Source organism: Lathamus discolor, chromosome 3, assembly GCF_037157495.1.
Source record: "Lathamus discolor isolate bLatDis1 chromosome 3, bLatDis1.hap1, whole genome shotgun sequence".
Lineage (NCBI taxonomy): Eukaryota > Metazoa > Chordata > Aves > Psittaciformes > Psittacidae > Lathamus > Lathamus discolor.
The window spans coordinates 96,028,911-96,051,573 of NC_088886.1; the positions used below are offsets into that span (position 1 = coordinate 96,028,911).

Genomic DNA, 22,663 nt, shown 5'->3' on the forward strand with positions numbered 1-22,663 from the left:
GAAGATTTGCTCTATTAAAGTTTTAGAAAAAGACTTGGATTCTACTTGCCTACTACCTGCTAAGAGCTATCTGTGTGTAGACTATGAAAATTAATGCATTTCCATGACATTTGGGGTTTTTATGTATGGTAAATTCACATAATTTAAAAAAAAATATAAATTGTGTAAGAGGTATAACCCCTTCATGTACATGTTCTCACTTGGTTTCAGTTCATCTTGTACCAAGTTTTCTTAGCTTGATTAGACAGTTAAATCGATGCTGTTTTCTGTTGTAACTGAGACCTTTAGCACTATATCTAATTAGTGACAGTAGTAAAGCGGCAGTTGACTGCTTTGAAGGGAGTAAGACCTATTATAATGCCTAGGTTTGTGGGATGTATTTCTATTCTTTGCTGTAGACAAAGAACCAATAGGGCTTAAAACCTGTATTTTCTTTCTAGAAGATGGCCAGTAATTGTGCAATGTCTGAAAAACACATTTCCAGAGCCTACATGGGTATTTGTGTGGGGGGGAAGAGTTCTGTTTTCCACCCACCTTTTAGGCAACAGTTCAAATACCTTGTGCTGCTTACTCTTTATTGATTGTATAATCACTACAAAAAGAAAAGTTGATTCTCTTGTCATGCCTTTTTCTGTCCTGTCTCTCCTCCTTGCTTCTTTCCATTGCCTTACAGGTAAGACATTAAAAGAAGTTGTATGTGAGGAACTGAGAGTAATCGGAGTACAGCAGTCTTTCTTGATTTATTACTTCATTCATTAATCCAAATATAAAATGCAATTTAGGGCAAGGCTGAGAAATCCTCACTCTGACATCTTCTCACATATTTGATAAATGATTCCACTGGAAGAGGCTTGTAGGGCATCTGCAGTAAATTCTGCTAAGATCTATTTCTCACAATATTTTTATACTTTTATATCAAATTAGGGGATATCTCATAGGTAAGGGTAAATGATATGATTTCTATCACTTGGATGCATGTGGAAGAGTACAAGCATCCAACACCATAAGAAATCCACTTTTTTGGAACAGCTCCTTGAAAATGAAATGGTCATTGACATGTTTGAAGATGTTGATACAAATGTTTTCTCTAACTGGAGATAAAACGAAAAAGAAATAAACACAGTAATATAAGGATTCCATCTGAGTTATTGCAGGCAGAATGTGAATTCTTAATATTAATTTGGGGGAGCTGAGCAAAATGTTAACACAGCAGTCACACATTCTCCAAATACAGGACCAGGATACCAGCAAGACTCTGTAAACTTGGAAAGTACAGTCGTTTGATTAGGCTAAAGAGTGGCAATGAAACGGTTTTACTTCATTCTTCCCAAAGGCTTTTGTAAGGCTATCCTTCCAGTTTATGCCATGTAGGAAGTAGTGAAGAAAAGGCATGCCACTAGCAGGAATCTGTCGAAGCGCCTAGGTGGGATGGTGTTTACTTCTCACATGCCTGTCTTTGAGAAGTACATGTACCCAGTCAAGGTAACTATAGCAATTTGTCACGTTGCTTTATCAAAAAAGCATATGCTGTGGGAAAAACCTTGATTCTTCAGACGCCTTGCTATTATTTGTATGCTCATTGTATGGTAACATGCATACAGGTAGAGACATGTATACAAGCACTGCATATACATAGGCATATACGCATATACAAGCACTGCATATACATATACATAGGCATATGCATGCCTATTTTCTTGCTGTTTGAGTGGCAAACAGGTCTGACAATTCGCAAGCTCCCATTGATACATCAGAAAAAAAGGGATGTAAAGTGGGCATTCCCATCCTTTTCTGTGACCTGCTAAACTACTATTACAAATTAGAGAACAGAATCTGAATTACAGAAAAAAACTGTACTCAAAAACTGGTCACAGCTACAGTGAAGACCTGCTGTCAGCAAGGGATTTTGTGACAGGGTGAAGGAAGCTCTAGTGCTTTATTTTTTCACAGAAAAAGAATAACTCAAAATTAGAAAGATTTGGTCTGAATAAACAATTTAAAAAGACTTTTTAAAAAAGGATTACATTGATTTACTAGGTATATAAGATCTCAAAGCTCAATTTTTTCTCTTTGTATTATATTTTGTTGAAAAGTAGCAGATGAATTAGACTGAATTCAAATGGCTGCTTCTTTCTCTCATTCTTGCCAACCCTTTAAGCACGTTTTGTCTATTTCTCCATAAAATTTATTACAGAATGTCTTCCTGAAGACCAGATGTGAATTCAGGGATGCTGGTTTCTAATAGAAGCCTAGCTGCAACATTGTGTCTACAACTGCAGTGAAAAAAGTATGTTGCAGATCTCAATCATGTATTTAAATTCTCTGTGGATATATAGATTATTGCTGCTGTGCAAAGGAAATCTTTTTGCTACCCTAGAGTAATATCCTGTAGCCATATTCAGCCTGAAAGTATATATCAGAAATTCATTACAGCTGTTTTGTTTGCATATAGCTTTCATTCCTTGTATTTTAATGTCTGGACAGCATTAGCTCATTTAGTCAAATGAATGAGCAGAGATCTTCTAATACTTACTATCTAATTAGTGTATTGGCCTAGATGGAATATACTAGATCTGTGTAATGTGTCTAGCCAAGACTGTTCTGAAAAACTTTGTGCTCTATTTTCTTGATATTTTGGCTCACCACTTTTTGGAAGAGAAAGAATGGGCTAATTTTTGTATCCTTTTTCAATGTTTGCCAAAGCAATAAAGAATCCTGGAAAAGGTGATGCTCTTTCCCTACTAAACTCTTAACAAGAGAACTCTGTAGCCTTCTATTTGGGTGGACTGGATAGTACCTGAGAGAGAAACTAAAATAAAGGGCCATCTTTTGATTTTCAGCTGACACATAGGATGCAACAACAGAAATGGAGGACAACACAGTGGAATATATACCAAGGATCATAAAATGCTCTATTACATGGTCTTCTCTTATCAAAGGAAACAAATGCATAACTGATGTTAATTGTATTACTAAGTTACTTGAAGTGCCAAGATCTCACCCAGGAGAGCTGGTATAAAAACACACAGATACATTAAGAATAGAAACAATTAGAACAGTGTTATGTATAACTAAGGTAGCTCAGGCTGTTTCTTGAAAAACTGAAGAAAAAATTCAATTATATCTTTTTTCCTCTCTATTTATTCTATGAAAAAAAGACAGGTCATTTATCAAAAGACTCCTTCTAGCAAGCTGAACAGCCTTACAGGTTGATCAGCATTAACCCTGATGTGAAGGTTTGTATCGACCCAGCTGCAGGTACTGATTCTGTAATAGGCCCAGCTGATGCTTGTTTTCTGTACAGCAGGTCAGTGGTGTAAAACAGCTGCTTTTTATCAGAGCCAGGTGAGACAGGGGACTTTTTCTACTGCCAGTCTTAGGGCCTACGCCTTTTACTTTGATGGTTGCTTTGAGTCTGAAAGGCCAGAGAAAGAAGAATTAGGAGTATATGCCTGAATGTTCACAGGCTCATTTTCTCTATATAAGAAGATGGAAGAGACAACTGCTTGGCTGGTATGTGTCTGAATGCTTTGGTGATTATTGGCTTAGCTAGAAATTCAAGGAGAGTAGCCTTAAGGAGTCCTAAACTCAGGTAAAGGTAAGAAAACTCTGGGATCTTTGTTTAAGGCTGCTGAAGCTGCACTACTTTTATTCAGCATCTGGAAATGCTTAAAAGAGCAAAAAGAAATGCGTGAGTGAAACAGTATCTAACTTTTCTTAGGGAAAAAAAAGGCAGCTTAATTTGCCTCTGTACTTGAAGTTGTTCTTTGTTGTGTCAAATACAAGCAAAACAGAATATAGGAAGCTAAAAATAGTATGCTATGAAGTGAATAAATACATTAGGAGGAAATAACTAGAAATAAAGCCTCTTTTTTGTAATTATTTTCACTTATTAACTCCTTAGGTTTTGACCCAAGAAATGGCTTTATACAAAAATGTTATCTAGTTCAAGCAGTATTTTAAGCTAGCCTAGAAACTAAAATTTTACTATGGAAGCAAAATTTTTTCTATTTAATCAGTCTCCGTTTATTCTGTATGTCATCTCCCACAAGTTGGAGGCTGTATAGGTTTGTTTTTTAAGTTATGCTTTAGCTTGGTAACACCATACACAGATATAGGGCATAAAATGAAGGCGTATAGGGCTATACAGCTTGGTGCATATGTTACTGTAAAATTACTGGTTACTTCCCCTTTTCAGCAGTATTTGTCAGTGTTCCAAGGCATTCCCAACATTTAATGAAAGATGTCTGTACTTCCAGTTGTAAGGAGTTTGCCTTAAGGGCAGCCTATACTGCCTTTTAGTCACAGTTTAATCAAATGATAACAGATGCCAAAGACTTCTGAGGATGGACCTTGGATCATTTCTTTAATATTATTGATATAAGTATCACTGTCTTAGAGGCTAAAGTTATTAGCCTTAGATGCTATAATGAATACAGGAGTCTGTTCACAAGCTTGAAATTCTGGTCTGAAAAGCCAGTCTGAGCATGGGATGCACCAGGTATTTTCCCCTCTAAATATTTGCAGTGATGCTCTGTTGAAGACTCAATAGGCCATTTTAGCCTTAGGGCCTTTTTCCTCTGTACAGCAGCTTCACTCCTAATGATGCTGAATGGGACATCCCAAATAATTAACTACTGGAAGTTAAGGGAATTTCTGACACCTTTTCTAAGATGTTTGATTTTCCACAAACATATTGGAAATGTTTGTGGAAATCTTCTGTAGATGTGGAAAGAAGTATGAAAAAAAGCAGCCTCCCACTATTTCATATATTATTTAGATTCCTAGTATATGAAATTGATTAGTGTGGTGTCAGAATTACTTTTGTGTGTCACATGTGTAAACTGAAAATGTGCATAACTGTCATGCAAGGATGGGAAGTGGTCCTTTGTTAGCTGTTTTGCTTCCTGGCTTTCAGTAAGCTATTTACTTTTGGGCAGGAGAAAGCAGATAGACTTGACCTTTCATGTTACTGGTTTTGAGAAGTCTTTACATGAATTATTTTAGAGTAGGTTGGTTCTCTGATTCTCCGCCTTGTTAACTGTTGCTGTATTTCACAAAGATGGGTAACATGTAATGGATGCCCCTGCTGTCATGGGCAGTAGTAGAACACTTTGTGTTACTGTAACTCAATCATCACTATGTTTCAGGATTAACAAACCATATTATGGTAAATGGTTTAAAAAAAAAAAAAGAACATTTTAGACTGTTCTTATAGCATTTTAAGGAGCCAGTTCTGCCTTGATTCACTGTTGAAAGGTTCAACCAGTGAACTGGTGAGTCTTGGTAAACAACCACATACCAGAGACAAAGTTTTGTCCTGATGACGAAACTTTCTGAAGCTGTATCATTTCCCAAAGATGCCAGTTCGTATGGTTAAGCACTTCTAATCCCTTTAGAAATCTGGTGTTGTATTTCATTGTTACAGAACTAAACACTTGCATGGTGTACCAGGGTGTCAGCATATCAGAAAGCTGTTCCGATTGCTGTACTGCTAGTATTGATTGACTGTCATCAATAATGGTACAATCAAAAATTGCACAAGCACTGCTTACCCTTCAGCTTTGGATCTATCTTTTAGCAAAACAGGAACATTTCATTTTTTGAAGCTGCCTTTCATTCTCATCTAACGCTGCAGCTTTCCTCCTCAGTGGAGTTATATGTAAACTATGATAATGCACCTCTAAAACAAGTTTGAATCCTGCTTTGCAAACATTTATAAATGCTTATAAATTGGTCCCAACATATACTGTTATCTCTGAGTTCTGAGTCTTAATAGAGTAATTTCTGAACCCTTCTACTTCATCAATATACATTCACATAAATTCATGTGGTGGTTTAGAACCAATTAAAATTTATAAGCCTCAAGTAGTGAGTGAAATTCTAAGGATTAATTTAGTCACTGGAGTATTAATCTGTGTAATGTAGTAGGTTATCCTTCAGTAAACTTGGCTATATGGAGATAGGGAGATACATTTCCTTGCATGTTTTACTGTAAATGCAGTAATTGGTCCCACTGGGCTGTTGAGCTTGAATGGTTACAGCCAGCAGTATCACCGTAGCCTTGGTATGAACCCTGGGAAAAAGAACCAAATCAGCAATATGAAATCCAGTTGTGTTTATCTAGCAGGTTCCTTCTTGCTTTTCCTTCCCTGCTTGGGGTTCGAGATCAGGAAAGAAAAAGTGAAATAAATAATTAAAATTGAAAGCGGAAGGACAAGTCTTGCAGTGAATGTCAGGAAGTCTAATTTATTCCTTCTACCTCCCCCAAACCTCCCAATTTGAAGAAAAAATTGAGAAGGGATTTGAAAAAGGAGGCAGTGATCAGAAATTAATATATTTGGCAGAAGGAGCTTCCTCCTTAAGACTTGTAAGTTAGGAACTTTTCACACTTGGAAATCTAATTGATCAAGCTTAGTAAATCTGACTTGACTTAATGGGTTTTTAGCTATCATTTATTCAGCTAATGATTTTCCTGGTAGGGAGCCGGGACAGAAAGAGACTGTGGCTCATGAAGGGCTGGAGGAAAAGCTGGTGCCTGATCCAATGTTTTAATTTAGGTTCTGTTCTCTCTGCTTCAAGATGTGGATCCTTTCATCAACTTATACCTTCTTCTGAAGTTATGAACTGTAAGCTTTCTATGATAAACCCACTAGAATTAACATGTGTTTAAAAAAAATAAAACAAAAAATTAAGTAAATAAAGCTGTAAAAAAGCAACAAAAAAAAAAAATGGAGGTGTCCAGGTGTCAGCCTGGAAAGATAAATTATATTCAGGGCGTTCTCTAGGAAAAATGAAACAGGACAAGCAAATGAATGCATAAATATGCTGTAGAAACTTTTTTCTTGGGAAAACTGAGGTCTTGGGATCAAGAGCTGCAGTAAGAATTCCTCTTCTGAAAGAGGCTAAGCTTGGTATTCAGCCTTCATTTTGTTCACTGCTGTGACTGGCTGTGGGTTGGAAAGCCAACATCTGTGTTATGTCATTGGATTTATCTGTCATATTCCCTCTGACAAATGATGATACTGAAAAGCCGAAACCTGCTGAATTGCCTTTATCTGGATAACATGTGAATTATCCCTGTCCAACCTACTAGTTTCTAACTTTTGTATTTTCAATTGATGTGGAGCAGAAATACAGGTGAGGAAAGAAAGTAAAATGGCTTTTTGCCAGTAATTCCATGTCAGTTGGGAGCAGGACACAAGTTCTCTTCGATGAGCCCTGCCTTGTCTCTTAGGTTGTGTGCTCTTCCTCATCCTTCTTCCCAGCCCCCAGACTTCAGGTCCTTGGGAAACGGTCTGTGTCTTGGACATCTTTAATTCCAAAGCAGGTTACAACCTTGCAGTCTGCCATGTGGCAGTGAAAAATGGGTAGAAATTATGATATGGCAACTGGGTTTGCCAGTCACTGATTACCAGCTGCTTGTTATGCTAGGCTGTGTGTGAGGAAGTTATGGTAGCTTTGTATTTCAAGGAAGTGGGGAGGAACAGGATGGTTTTTGACCTGTTCCTAGCACCAACATTGGAACAAAGCCCAGAATAAAGGTGTAGGATTTAAAGTTTTTAAGTGGAAATCATGCCAGTGTGCACTCAGTTATGCAATTAAGCTAGAAGACCCTTATTAAGGCCGTCCAACTCTTAAAAATCTTAAAAGGTTATGGGAATAGGGTCATATATAATAACATAGGTGCTATATTGGGAAATGGAAAAATAGAAAAATAACCTTGAAAATGTATACTAAAGTATCTGTTAGGCACAGAAATTACACTTCAGGTGCGTGGAGACCTCATAGCAGCCTTCCAGTACCTGAAGGGGTCCTATAGGAATGCTGGGGAGGGACTCTTTGTCAGGGACTGTAGTGACAGGACAAGGGGTAAAGGGTTAAAACTTAAACAGGGGAAGTTTAAATTGGATATAAAGAGGAAATTCTTTCCTGTTAGGGTGGTGAGGCGCTGGAATCGGTTGCCCAGGGAGGTTGTGAGTGCTCCATCCCTGGTGGTGTTCAAGGCCAGGTTGGATGAAGCCTTGTGTGGGATGGTTTAGTGTGAGGTGTACCTGGATTTAAATGATACTTTATGCTGTGGTGGGTTGACCCTGTGGCATACTGGGGTTGCCCACCAAAGCTGCTCTATCACCCCCCTTCTCAGCTGCATAGGTGAGAGAAAATACAGTGAAAAGCTCATGGGTCGAGATAAGGACAAGGAGAGCTCACTCGCCAATTAATGTCATGGGCAAAACAGACTTGACTTGGGGGAAAATTAATTCCATTTATTGGCAATTAGAACCAGGTAATGAGAAAATAAAATCAAATCTTGAAACACCGTCCTCCCATGCTTCCTTTCTTTCTGGGCTTAACTTCATTCCTGATTTTCTCTACCTCCTTCTCTCCAACCCCAGCAGCACAAGGGGATGGGGAATGGGGGTTGCAGTCAGTTTGCATGTCTTTGCCACTTCTTCCTCCTCAGGGGAGGACTCATGCTCTTCCCCTGCTCCCGTGTGGGTTCCTTCCATGGGTGCAGTCCTTCAGGAACAGACTGCTCCAGTATGAGTCCCCCACTCATCTTCCAAATGTGCTCCAGTGTGGCCTCCTCTCTCCGTGGGGCAACAGGTCCTGCCAAGAGCCTGCTCTAGCGTGGGCTTCCCGCGGGGTCACAGCCTCCTTTGCTCACATCCCCTGCTCTGATGTACGGTCCTCCACGGGCTGCAGGTGGTGATCTGCTTCACCCTTAACCTCCATGGGCTGCAGGGGCACAGCCTGCCTCACCGTGGTTTGTGCCATGGGCTGCAGGGGAATCTCGGCTCCTTCGCTTTGTCCCCCTCCTCCCCATCCTTCTCTCACCTTGGTGCCTGCAGAGCTGTTGCTCTCACTTATTCTCACTGCTCTGCCAGCTACAGTCGACCACTTGCCCACTCTTCCCCCTTCCTTCTTCCCTCCCCCCCCAAATATATGTTGGTCTGTCTTGTAGCTGGCTGGCATTGGCTTTATCAGACATGGGGGAAGCTTCTAGCAGCTTCTTACAAAAAACAACCCTGTAGCCCCATTGCTACCAAAACATGTCTATGCGCACCCAATAAGCCTGCGCAGGTATGTATTCAGAAGGAAACAAAAGCTTTTGTGGTACACTTTAATTCACAGGGGAGTGCTACCTTCTTTCATACCATGTAATTTCTAAATAGTTTACACTAATTCTTCCACCTTCTCTCTCCAGTTATCGAAGTTTGCATGTGTTCTGTTTTTGTGTGCACTGTTTTCTAATTGTCTTCTCTTATGTATTACTACTGTGTTGCTACAGAGAATAACAGAAGTTGGTAGAGATTCATTCATACCATGCATTTAAAAACCCATTAATGGATATGTGGGGGAAACAAGTGATTTTTTTTTTTTGGTTCTAGTGTTTTAGATGTCTGCTTCCATTCAAACAGTGGCATTAGAGGCAGACTTGATTAGTATTGTTTTCTTGCATGGGGTTTTTTTTGTTTGTTTCAGGAGGTGGGGAGGGCTGGTGGGGTTGGAAGTCTGATAAGAGTCATCTTCCATTAAGGTCCCCATCATAAACACTAATGCTTGACACTTGTTCTCACAGTTCTGGATAGTGGGCGTACCTTTTTGAAGGCATTGTCTGGCCTTAAATCCATTTAACGGGGCTGAAAGGTGCAGTCACAGCTGTAGCCATGCTCTCTAGCCTGTACCTTGCTGGCAGCAGTCTCTCCTTGCTTCAGGGAGATGCCTGGGGCTGCCCTGTCCCCTCTCTGGTGCTGCAGGCCGTGCCCTGCCTGTGCTGGGCTATGCCCAGCTGTGCTGTGCCAGACAATGTAAGCCTCGTATAAGCGCGACTGTGGTTTGGTAGTTGTTATTAGGGTGAATAAAACAATAAGCAGCTCTTAACTGAGTGGTGAGAACTCTACTGGCTGTATTGGGCTTTGGATCAGCACTTCACAGAGTTGTGCTTTCTTTTTTTCAAGCACACACAAACTGAAGCCTTGACCCTATTTGCCTAAATACTTAGTGGTGCAAACTGCTTTAGCAAAGGAGCTAATAGTATTGACTGTGAAATGTGTGACATGTTGGCTGTGCTCCAGTCTGATACAAAGAATAGCTATAATGGTGCATGTACTCAGCTGGGAGGACAGATTTAAAACTTGTTCAAAGCACTGGGAGGATAAAGCATTTTCTGATTTATTTCAGATCTGGATCTAGACCAAGATGAGTGATAAGATTTCAGACAGATGGGGCTTTTTAAGCAGATCAGTTAGAATGGGGGGATTACTAGGTTTTTTTTCTTACCCTTGTGCTGTGGTCCTTTTAGAGATATAGTTGCAAAATTGCATGGTTTTGGCCTTTTTTTTTTAATTTATTTTTAAGTGACCTGTACACATTAATATGAACCTGTTTAACTTCCTGTAATATAGTTGAACTACTCATTCTTATAAATTATCTTTGAGACCACTGTGAAGCAGCACTCTTTCTCTTCTACCCCAATGCCACTGATGTTTGACTGTCTCTGCAACTGTACCATTTTACATCCCACAGCCCTGCTGTTTCATGGAGGAGTTCATTGATCTCTAGCTGCACCTTACTTAACTTCTGCAGTGTCTGTCTTTCGTAAGTCTCCAATTTGATCTTTCTCTCTGCCTGTTATAAGTTACAGCTGGAAAAGCTATTCTCTGCTGATTAAAGAGCAGGATGAGCTGGCTGGCATTGTTCTTGGCAAACATTGCCCTAGTCACCAGGGTGGGGAACACATGGAATAATGAGCTTTAATCCTTGTTAATAATACATATGAAACATGCAGTCCAGCCAGACTCAGTTGTTAGAAGACCCTGATTTACCAAGCCTCATCTCTTAGGAAAGAAGTGATGATGACAGGTTGCTGCTTTTTGTCCACTGATGTTTACTTCCCATTTATTTTGTTCTAGACCTGTGTTCCTCAAGAGCTTCATCACATGTTAGCAGACCCTTGTGCTGTCACTTGTGTGCCAAAGAGCTGACTTGTTAGGTTGCAGGGGGTTTGTGGGGTTCTTTTTGTTGGTTTTTTTTTTTGTTTGTTTAGTTTTTTTAAAGTGTTTGTGCAGCAGCACTAACTGTGTGCTAAAATTCACACAAGGAGTCCTTTTGTGTGGTTGTCAGCCTATGGGTGTTTGTGTGACTGTGATGAGAGGTGACACAGCTAGTGCCGGCAGTATGAGCCATGTGCTTACTCTAAAAGGAAAACACTGAGACACAGGAGCATGCCTATAGCTGTTGGTCTGTGGAAGCCATTATCCCAGGCAGAAAAACCCTGGCTGGGTTGCAGAAAAACCCTGGCTGGTTTACAGAAAAAAGGGCATAACTTATAAATTTCATATGTGTTTTCTTTTTGACAAGAGAGACAATGTGGGGCCCCTTCACCTTGCCCCAGGTTTCATCCCACCTGGCTCATGCTTGCCAGCCTCCCAAGCTGCAGGCTGGTTTGAAGTAGCGGAGGCAGAACATACCCATGCCTGGAGCTGCTGCAGTAAATTCTTATCATGATTCTGTTGTTCCTAAGTCCTCTGTTGCACTAGGAGGTAGAAGATTCTAATTCTAACAAAGTGCATTTGATTGAGTATATGCATGTCTGAGGGAGAAATAATAAATTTACTTTTGACTTTTGTAATGAAAAAAGTGATGAAATATTTTTCCATGGAAAACCAGGCACAGAGGTAGATCCTTGTCCGGGCTGCTGCTGACCAAACCCTGACTGCCACCAGCTAGCAACTCTTGGTTGCCAATGGGCTGTTGGCACGTCATTTTTCTTTGTGCTGTAGGTTGCATGCTATGGCAAGCCATAGCCATGCCAGCTTTTATATTTGCATGACTGTTTACATATATGAACTATCATGATCAGGTCTTGGTCTTCTCTGAACAGTATTGGTATTACGGGTATGCATACTATGGGGAAAGGTATGAAGGATGTAGAGTTTCATACCACTTTTAACCTTGTGCTCTTGACATACTCTCCACTGATAGCAATAGGTCTGGGTAGTGGACAAAACTGAATCTCATTCACTGGTTACTACATGGGACCCTCAAGCAGTCACATATGCAGCACAGGAGTACTGTACCAATTTGAGTCCTTGCATCTGAACTGTCAGTTGAGAGCAGGTCACAAAGACAGTCTGCCGTTCAGCTCAGATTGACAAGCACTGCAGGTTAAGCCCCACCTGTCAAAATTGCTGTTCCCTGTGCATTGTAGTTATTGGAGAAAGTTGGGTGGAGTTGGTGCTTAAAAAGTGACATACAGCCTTTCCTGTGCTGCCTTTTGTGTCTCCCACTGCTAGTAACGATTTCTTTATTATATCTTGTGTGGACAGAATTGCAACCAAATCTGCTCCTCGAGCCATTTCTTTTATTTTAGGCTCATGTTGTACTTGGGCCCCTTCACCTCTAGCAGCAACACACTTCTCCTCTCTGACAGAGGCTTAATATATAAGAATGAAGATACTGCTGCATACCACACAACAGTGATGCTCCTTCTTTCCCTTGATACTCAGTATGGTCTGATGTCCTGAAACCCTTCGCTACTCTAACAAAGTAACAGCATGTGCCCTTCTAGATGGTAAATACTTCATTTGGTCCTTATTCAGGGAAACCCAGATTCCCATCAGTCAGAAAGGTTCAGGTTTTAACTCTTTTAAACCCTCTGTTGTGAGCAGGCATTAGTGGGCAACTTGCAATCTAGTAGAAAAATGGGTCGTATTTTTTTTATTCTTGAGATGTTGCCAAATCACAGGACCGTAGTTGTCTTTTGTAAACAGTAAGCACAGTATGCTGTTCTGATGCTCAGGCTAGAGCAGGTTACATAAGGAAAGAAAAATATTTTTGAAGCATAAAAATTTGTCATAATGAAGAGATAAGTGATTGTCCAGTCTTTATTTCTGTGTGGATATATATATTAAATATATGTAAAATTCCTATAGCTATAATTCTTGGTTTTACTGTTGGTTTGGAATTCTTAGAGAAACTAACTCATTTTTGGAGCAACCTTAAAGGTAATGTTGTTTAAATGGTATTTTTTTTTTAACTCCACGTTATGTGATTTGTTAACATAAATATTTAATGGCGTCAAAAGATTAATGCTAGTGTTTATTTCTAAAAAAAGGCAAACATGCTGCAGGACAGCATTTAGCTTTTCTGTACTTTAGAAAACTTGCTGAGGAAAATATTCATGCTGCAGTCATACCAATATTGCTTTCTTTCCCCTTGCCTCTCCTGAAAACTCTCTGTTCTTTAATTCCTTATTCCTAAAAATAGCCATAGGGTTCTAATGGGGACACTGATTAAATATTCTGCTCTGTAATTTATGCAAAAGCAAATCCCAACAGGAATCAGGGACTCTGGAAAATCTGTTGTGAAATAATTATCCTGCATGACATTGTAGAAATGGTCCATGAGGATGTTGTCAATAATACATTACATAAAATCTGTTTGAAATAAACCTTGAAAATTACATGGTATTCATGGGAACCTGAAAGAATTATCAGTAAACAAATTTAATCAGCTTGATGTTATGCGTACCATTCAACCTCTTATTATCTGATCATCTAGGTTTTAGAACGCTATGGGGAATTGAATGACAATTAATACTAAGATAGAGCTGTAGGAGCTCGCGTGGTGGCTGCAGGACTACCTTATTCTCTTAATTTTTGCTCATCTCTTCATTTGCTTTAATTTCTTGCTGCCACAGTCTTCACTGACACCCACTGATAGTAACCTGGCAGTTTGTTGTTGCAGCCATTCGCTTAACAAGAAAACATGTTATCAAAGAATGAACCTTCTTGACAATGAAGTAATTCTAAATCTTTCCACTTATGGTGAAATGCTTGTACCCATGTCTAGATGCTTCTGGTTGTGATACTCGAGTGCATGGTGACAAGGAAAGCCAAACCATGAAATAAATTGTAGCATTAACTACACACTAAATCACATACAGACGTATTAATGCTTCTTGCATTAAAAGGCAGGACTGTGGTAAATTCCATTGCAAGTTCAGAATAGGTGGTACCTACCACTTCTTCACTGAAGTCAACTGAAATTTTGCCACTAACCTTACAAGGAGAAAAAAAATCTTGGAACGCTGGTCACCTGAAATCTGTTTGGTTTTTTCAGGCTACTGACTGCCAGGTATCTAATAAGAAAGTCTCATAGAAGACAACATATGGAAGAGGAATGGATGGGAACATGAAAACCTCATTTTAGTACATAGAAAAGCAGTGCAGACTTGATTGGCCTTTTGTATTTGAGGTCGTTGGTCACACAAATACTAACATTTAGGACTTCACCTTAGTATACACTTCGTTTTACACATGCATTGCTTATGGGGATTTTCTGCTTTGAAATGTATTTTGATGAAATCCCATGATATTAGGACTGTGCAATGATGTCCCTGTTCAAAATTGTGCTTCACTTGATTCACTAGGTTTGAATATTCAAGTGAGAATGCTGCCAGGGAAAGCAGCATCCCTTCACAGAGGAGCCTTACATTTCATCAAATGTGATTCCTTAAGGCTGGTTTATGTCAAGATGTGCATTTTTAAAAAAGATGGGGGTGGAGAGATCAGTCGTTATGCAGTAAGATTAGAGTTTTGCCCAAACACTCTGTCTAATCTATGGGCATGTCACAGTAGAAATTACTTTTGCAACTATTAATAATAGATGTATAAAGATTTCAGAAAAAAAAGGGCAAGTACTTCATTTTTTTATATTATCAAGATGTGTAATAATAATTTTGGGGGCTTTCAAGACATTTTCATTGTCATTAAGATCACCACAAAATATACAGACTGTCTTATATTTAGCAGAATAGTGATATAACCTTTTGAAATAATATTTCTCTCGCTGATTGTGAAGGAACTCAGAATGGAAAGACAAGTATCTTTTTAGCTGTGTTGAAGCAAGATAACATGTTGAATTGTTACAGATATGCTCACAGTAAGACGTTGCATGGAACTTACCTTCAAATTATGTGTGAACACAGTCAAAGGCTATACAGGAAAGAGAATCTCTAACAGCTCCCTTTATTCAAGTGGTTTACTTGAAACAGTTGATCAAAGCCCTTTATATGGTGATTGAGGTTTAATTATAGGCCAGTACCTATACAGATGATAAGAACTAAGTTTTCCAAGGCATTTGTATGACTTGGAATATCTCCCTCTGCCCCTGGCTGTGTTAAAGTACTGCCTACAGAAACCAAGTGAAATAAAATGCTCTTACCTTGCCACTATTCATATTTTGTGTTGTACTGTTAAAATCTGAGCAGTTTCTGTTGCTAAAATATCTTGACAGAGAAAATAAATGAGGTTTCTTACCTTTTTCAAGAATAGGACAAACTGCAGTTATAATCTCAAAATCTGGGAAGGGATGTTTAGCTAAGCTGATCCATGTGAAGTGCTCAAAACTGAACCCTCATGTGTTAGATACTGTTTAGATATATCTTGCCCTGTGATTAACCTTAGTATTGTTTAGAATTACTAAAACACAGAAGTCTTAGGCAAGATATTCAGGCTTCTTTCTGTCTGACATGTCAGATGCTTTTACTTGCTTTATTAGCTTCATAAAGTTAAAACTTGGCAGCTCTGGCACAAGGGTGAATTAGCAGAGCTTACCTTGCAAGCTCATGGGTCACTGTTAGGTGGAGCCTGAGAACATGGCATCCTATTGAGGTACATCTTAAGCATACCTGAAATGTTTGGTTTTGGTATGGATGGGACGTGGAAACACTGTACTGGGCAGAATGGTGCCATCTTTTAGGTTTAAAAATTAAATCTTTCCTGGTTCTTCCCATATCTCCACACCCTCCACCCACTCACCCCCTTTTTTTTTAACTTGTTTTAGCAATGTGACCTTCCTCGTCCACTTGTATGCGTGCTTCCTACATAAGCCTTTTGCCGTGCATTGAAAAGGGAGCCGGAGAAACTAATATATTTGCAGGTATTTTATTCTTCAGTTTTTCTGGACTTGACTAAGCCCTTTTGTCTTTGCTGCTGTCAATTGGCCTGCTCTGTTACTTCCATCTGATGCCCTGAAGGTTCCTCCCTTCAAAGTGTCATTAGTCTTTCCTGTAATTTCTCTCTGACCTTCCCTTTGGGAAATAACTGAATCCAACAATACGTCTCCTGAGTGAATGTGTCAGGCTTTCAAGGCATGTCTGTCACTGCCTTCAGTATCCTTCAAATACAAGGCCTTTGGTCATCCTGGATTTCAGTTTCTGTCTTCTGTGAGCTTTCTAATGACCATTGTCAGGATTGGACTTCACTGAATAACTAGTAACTAGGTTTTGGCTGTCCTGGTATGCATTAGCCTCAGAAGGGCTGTTATCTAAGTGTGCTCTGCCCATCAGTTGCATCAGCCTGTGTAACTCCTCACAGACATGCTCTGCCCATCTTTGGATCTGAGAGCTCACCAATACATCAAGTAAGGGCCTATCCCATGGGATTTTGAGGGAAGCTTCTGTTACAGCATAAATCAGAATGCAAGCCCAGGATGAGTGAATCTGCCTTTTGAAATGTCTAGCTTATGGGCTGGGGGGTAGTGCCATGACTTGGGTGGTATGATTTAAACTCATCTTGTGATGGAAGTTTGGTTGTTGCTTAATCTAGTTCTGTGTATTTGTCCACATGTTCTTGTTTTCTATCTTATAAAATAATACATAAAATTGGAACTAGCTTCATGCTTTATACCTTTCAGACCTATTTCATACGAGTTGTTAAGTGACCAGCTAAAATCTACTGCTTTCACCATGACATAGCCAGAGAGAAAGAATTTTCCTTTTCACACAATTCACTTGAAAGCCCCAAATAAAAGTATTGTTCAGGGAATCATAATTGATCCATTCCAGGAAAGCTGTGGTGGTCAAGCTTATTGATGAGGCTTAAACTATTCGGGAAATTGTTTTTATTAGCAGATCTTTGACCAGAATTGCAATCAAAAATGTATGTAAATTTGTTGGAAAACTATCCACAATTAGGTAAGCGCTTCTGTTGCAGCTTGTAAGGTTTCTCTAGCAATTGTCCATTGTTGTTCCTCTGTTCTCTGACCCAAAATATTTAAGCCATTGTATTGTCTGTCTACCTTAAAATAATTACTGCAGTCCAGCTGTGAGATGACTACATCTGAGCAGCAGGTAGAAATCATTTTATGTACACATATCTGCGCAGGTAAACATACTGAATATTTGCAGTAAGTTTCCATGTCTGAATGTCAGTCTACATACGCATGTTTGGGTAATAAACATAAATACATGCATGCTTGGACACACTCACTTAAAACCTAGTCCTAGAAGCGCTTACATATGCTTCAGTTTATCAGGGAAGTGAATGTGAGCAAACCCTTGTGCTAGCAAAAAACAAGTTTTTGTATCAAGATTTCTGGCATCAGTCCATGTGTTTCCAGGAAATGCACAATGACTTCAAGGGATGACTGTGTTGAGCAAAGCAAAGTCAGTGCAGCTTGTGGTAATAAGTGCAACAGTTGGCCATTGTCTCCATTATCTTTGAAACAAGGTTGGTTTTACCTTTCATATATGTGCATCTCCAGTTAAAAGCAGCCATAGATAGAATAAGAATTAGCATTCCATGTCTTTCACTTTAGTTTATGATGATTATTGTCTGATAAAAAGTAGATGCCTTCACTGTTGAAGTCAGAATTGGCATAACAAAGCTGGCATGTTTTACTCCTGGTTCCCTTGGATCTTTTCATAAACATAATGCTTACTAAGTCAGCCGTACCATTTTGCATTTTAATAAAGGATGGCTAAAATGCAAGTGCTGCAATGTAATACATGCATCTTGGGCATTTTCATGCTGTCAGTAACTCTGTGAGAGCACTTTGGGAATAAGAGCTAAGTTCTCATTCAAAACTGAACTACTGTATGTGGATTTATAGTGCTGTGTCTGAATGGAATGAAGAAAATGTTTTACTCTGGGAGAACAGAATTTACTAGTGGATTCAAGTGTTACTTCAGCAAAATATTATAGTATTGGATGTGGCAATGTCACAGTATCATTTTATTGGCAGTTAGATTCCAAACTGGCAGGGATGTTTGAATATAAGCCTTAGTTATGGGACCATTGTGTTTTAATGCCATCTGTCAACAGTTTGCTCCTTATGCCACAGCATGTGTACCTTTGGAGAAAAAAACATTTTAATAGGAGTGAAGAGGTAAAGCACACCAAACTGTATTGCCATTTTTAACAACTGCTTTCATTTTGGAGTTTCATGCAGTACAAACATTTACAGTTTGCAAACCTACACAAATCGCAAGGTTTCCTGGTTCACATGGTATGTTATGAAGATAAGTAATATATACTGCTTTGAGATCTTTCTGATTTTTTTTTTTTGAATGCATGTGAAACCTGATACTAAACAGGTATAAAAATGTGTCCATAATTCCTCTGAATTATGGGCTGTTGTAAATAATGTCATGTAAATCATGGAATCAGGTTGGAAAAGACCTTTAAGGTTGTTGAGTCCAACTGTAACCATAGCACTACCAAGTCCACCACTAAACCATACCCTTAAATGCCACATCTGCATATCTTTTAAATATCTCCAGGGATGGTGACTTAACCACTGCCCTTGGCAGGTGGTTTAAATGTTTAATAACCCTTTTGATCAAGAAATTTTTCCTAATATTCTGTCTAAAACTCTCCTGAAGCAACTTGAGGCCATTTGCTCTTATCCTATAACTTGCTGGATGAATGAAATCAAGCAATTGTAGAAGTATGGGCATTATATAGATGACTCTGGAACTCCTTGGAAGTGTCTGGCCAATGTTAGGATTAGGTAATTGTATTATGATTATTTATGATCACTTTATTATCTTCTTTATTATTATTCATTATTATTATACTTCAGAAATTTGCTACCAGCTGAACTTTTGGCAATTGTTTTTCAACTAATAAGTAGTACTTGAGTTCCCAAACAACTGTACCTGGGCTACTGGTTATACAAATACAATAGTGAATTTGTTAAGACTGGACAAGATGGATAGAAGCAGATAGAATAACTAAGAGTGTGGGTGCAGACTCACAGCATTTATTGCCTCTAATTCCAGATCGCAACATTGAGATGAAATCTCCAGGGTGCTAAACTTTAACTCGCTGTAAATAGAACTTACGTAAGATGTATTTTAGTATGGCACAGAATTAGTATCACCTAAAAATTGAGGCTTTCTGTGCTTAGTGGAAGATTGAATATGTGGAAATAAAACCTGTTGTAGTGATTAGATGTAGTATTAGTCTGGTCCTGGTGTGCGTCTTAGTCCTTAACCTAATAGTTTCCAAATTCTCTTTTAAGATTTCTTTTCTTGTACAGATCCAAAATCAGGCACAGATTGTGTACAGTCTTTATTAAACCCCAAAAGCTGGGGCTCCAGTGTCTGATGGTGATGGTGATGAGGCTGCATGGGAAGCTCACAGCAGACTTCCAGTATCCGAAGGGGGCTACAAGGATGCTGGACAGGGACTCTTAATTAGGGACTGTAGCAATAAGACAATGGGGAATGCACTTAAAGCTAAACAGGGAAAGTTTAGGTTAGATATAAGGAAGAAGTTCTTTACTGTGAGTGTGGTGAGGCACTGGAACAGGTCGCCCGAAGAAGTGGTGAATGTGCCATCCCTAGAGGTGTTCAAGGCCGGGTTGGACAGAGCCTTGGGCAACATGGCCTGGTGTGAGGCATCCCTGCCCATGGCAGGGGGTTTGGAACTAGATGATCTTAAGGTCCTTTCCAACCTTAAGCATTCTATGATTCTATGATATTTTTACCCTACCTATGTTTTTAAAAAGGATCAAGGAGAAACTTAGTAATGTATCTGGGAAAGATGTAATATAAGGAAGGTAGTCACTGTATCTCATAGTAATTTAGTTTTTCCGAGTGCTTCAGAGATATTAAGTATATGTGATTGCATGGTATTTTTGTCTAGCTTCTTGTTCTGTATGAAAGATTTATCTACCTATGATGTGCACTATTCAAATGTACACAGGCACACAATTTCCAAATATATATTTATATTCATTTGAGCTGTTAGTGAAAGTTAACGCTTTTTAAATTAAATTATAAACAGGCTGTATAAGTAGTAGGTTTGGCTAAGGTTTTACCCAGGATGGAGTCAGGATTGAAAAATATTGGAGGTGAAATGATTCATAATGATTTAAATAATCTTTTCATGAATTCCTATATTATATAGCTTCTCCAGGCTGGGTTTTTTTTTTTTCCCTCTTCCAGAACATGAACTGCAATTTAGATTACTTGGCTGTGCCTTTGGTGGGTGGGAATATACTAGAGTAAATGGTATAATTTTAAACTAGAGTGTATCAGGATTAATTCTGAAGGTTTTGAAATGAAATATGGTTTAGTGAAAACAGTGTTTGGGTGGAAGAAGAGCTTAGATCCCTAGTGTTTGTTCTTCAGCTGTTTCTACTCAAGCAATAATCCCACTGATCTGGGTTTCTTCTTTCTCTGTCAGGTAATACTGGGGTTTGGTTGTGTGGTTTGTTTGGTTTTGTTTTTGTTTTTCATTTAAGAAGCAGTTGAGAGACTGCCAAACAGAGATGGCAATGTTTAAGCTTCAGTCACAAGCCTTGGAGGGGAAGAATCTGCTGTCAAGCTAAAGCAAACCAAGATTAAGGTTGGGTGAGGTTTTATGTAGAGTGAGGTAAAGCTAGCTTGTTAACATGAAGAAATCGGATGGGGTGGGAATAAACATAATCAACAATAATAACAAGACAGCTCCAGAGAAAGAAAACAGAAGTGTAGGGAAATTGTATCAATCAAAGGATAAGAAAACTGGTGAAGCAGGAAAGTTGAGGAAAGCTTGCTTTAAGAAAACGTATCTAGGAAGGACAGTAGAGTCTGTGAAAATATTAATAAAATAATAGCTTTTGAATTATTTTTTTTTTTAATTCAAAATATAAATTTATTTCTTGATGTGAAGAATGGAAATACAAGTGGTGAGTGCTGTCTTTGATTCCCCAAATAGCTTTTAACATTGTTGGTTTTGCTTAAATTTGACATTGGTCTTAAATGGTTTGACTATTTCCCATGATGCATCAAACTCCTGACTAGGCAAGTAGACTGCTGCTAAAAATATTTGAAGATTTCTTTTATTTACCGTTAGTTAGAAGAATTTACTATGTTTTTTACTTTCAAAATTGCTTAGGAACCTTTGCTTAACAAATAATAATGCTCTCTACTTTTACTGATTGGCTCTACAGGAAAGTTTATTAATCTGGCAGTGCTTTGGAAATATGTGTGAGCCCCAGCATAGTGCATGTGCATCTCCATGAGCTTAAATGGTATCAACGAAGTTGGCAAGACAATTCTGGTGCTTAAAACTGTTTGGGTGCTTCAGTACCTTGTTCAGCTTCTTGCTGACCTGGCACCCTGATATGTTCCCACAGGTTGTTCTGTTTCACAGAATAAAGTTCTAAGGTGAATAGTAGGGTAAAGTAGATAGTTGTCTTGTATCTTGGAGTTGTTGTATGCAGCAGTGCTATGGGAGGAATAAGTTCCTTATAAAAAGACTAGTAATATTGCTGAAGGCCCAGAAGTCTGTAATCCCTGAGAAAATGAATCTGTTAAATAAAAAATGACAAAATAGTTGGTATTTGAAGTTCACTCTTGCCTCTGAAAGGTCAGGTTTGATGCTTACTGCTACCTACTGTTCTGGCTTTATTTTATGATCAAATCTATGCTTGGATATTTTTCTTCAGACTTGATTAAGAAAAAGTGAAAGGCCAAAGTTTTCAGGTAAATGTAAGCTTTCTGATTTTAATATATCATAATAAAAGTGAAAGAAAAAATGTGCATCTTAAAAGCTGAAATGTAAGCTGACAAATTGAGTCACAGTGTTTTTAATATCAGTCTTGAAGAATTTTTATTTTGATCTGGATTTTATGGCTTTGAATTGTGGGAATCTTTCAGTTCAGCCTGACAAGGAAAACTTTTTCTGCACCTGTGGCTCCCTTATGAAACGAGAAATTTTTCAGTGAAATATGCTAGTTCTAATGCACTGTTGGCAATGTTTCCCAGTAGAATCTCAATGAGAAAGTAACCGAGAATAACTCATCTCCCTCTCCATATACATACCTGTTTAGGGCATTTCTCTGGATCGGAGGTTCAACCTCTGCTCTGTGTTTCACTGAAATTATTGGCAGCCTGAGGAAGCATCTTTTTTGTCTGCACACATTGTGTTAAAAGTTCAATAATTTTTGTCAAAGAAAAGCTTACAGGCTGTAGTCTAAGGCTAAGATATTGCCTGGCATATAGGAGGAATGTGCATTTGACTCCACAATTGGTGTATGTACTCCATCTTGATGGAAAACTCCTTAGTTTCTTGTCTTCTGATATTCGCAGACAGTTGCGTAAGTCTTTTTTTCTGTTCTGTTTGTGTAAACATTTCAGAATGTCCTGGAGTTTACTGAAGACTGAAGAAATCAAGTGAAAAATGCCCAGAATTTTTGGCAAAACACACTTGCTGTTTTCACAGCTAGCCCTTATGGCAATATTGGATTTCCCGGGTTAGAACCATGCTGGACCTTGCTGTCCCCATCACTGCTGATTAAATATGTTATTTCTTAAGGTTATTGCAATCTCCATAGAGTTCTCAGAAATTATTTAGGTGTGGCAAATAAATATAAGTCAATT

At 38.8% G+C, this 22,663-nt stretch overlaps 1 long non-coding RNA gene across 2 annotated transcripts in view; it reads left to right on the forward strand.

Annotated features, from left to right (window-relative positions):
- The first annotated feature begins 3,404 nt into the window (after positions 1-3,404).
- LOC136011136 (uncharacterized) overlaps positions 3,405-22,663 on the forward strand; it is a 356,477-nt gene continuing 337,218 nt past the window's right edge. For both annotated transcript variants that reach the window (XR_010611226.1, XR_010611225.1), the window contains exon 1: positions 3,405-3,513. This is a non-coding gene — a long non-coding RNA (uncharacterized LOC136011136). The remainder of the gene's footprint in view (positions 3,514-22,663) is intronic.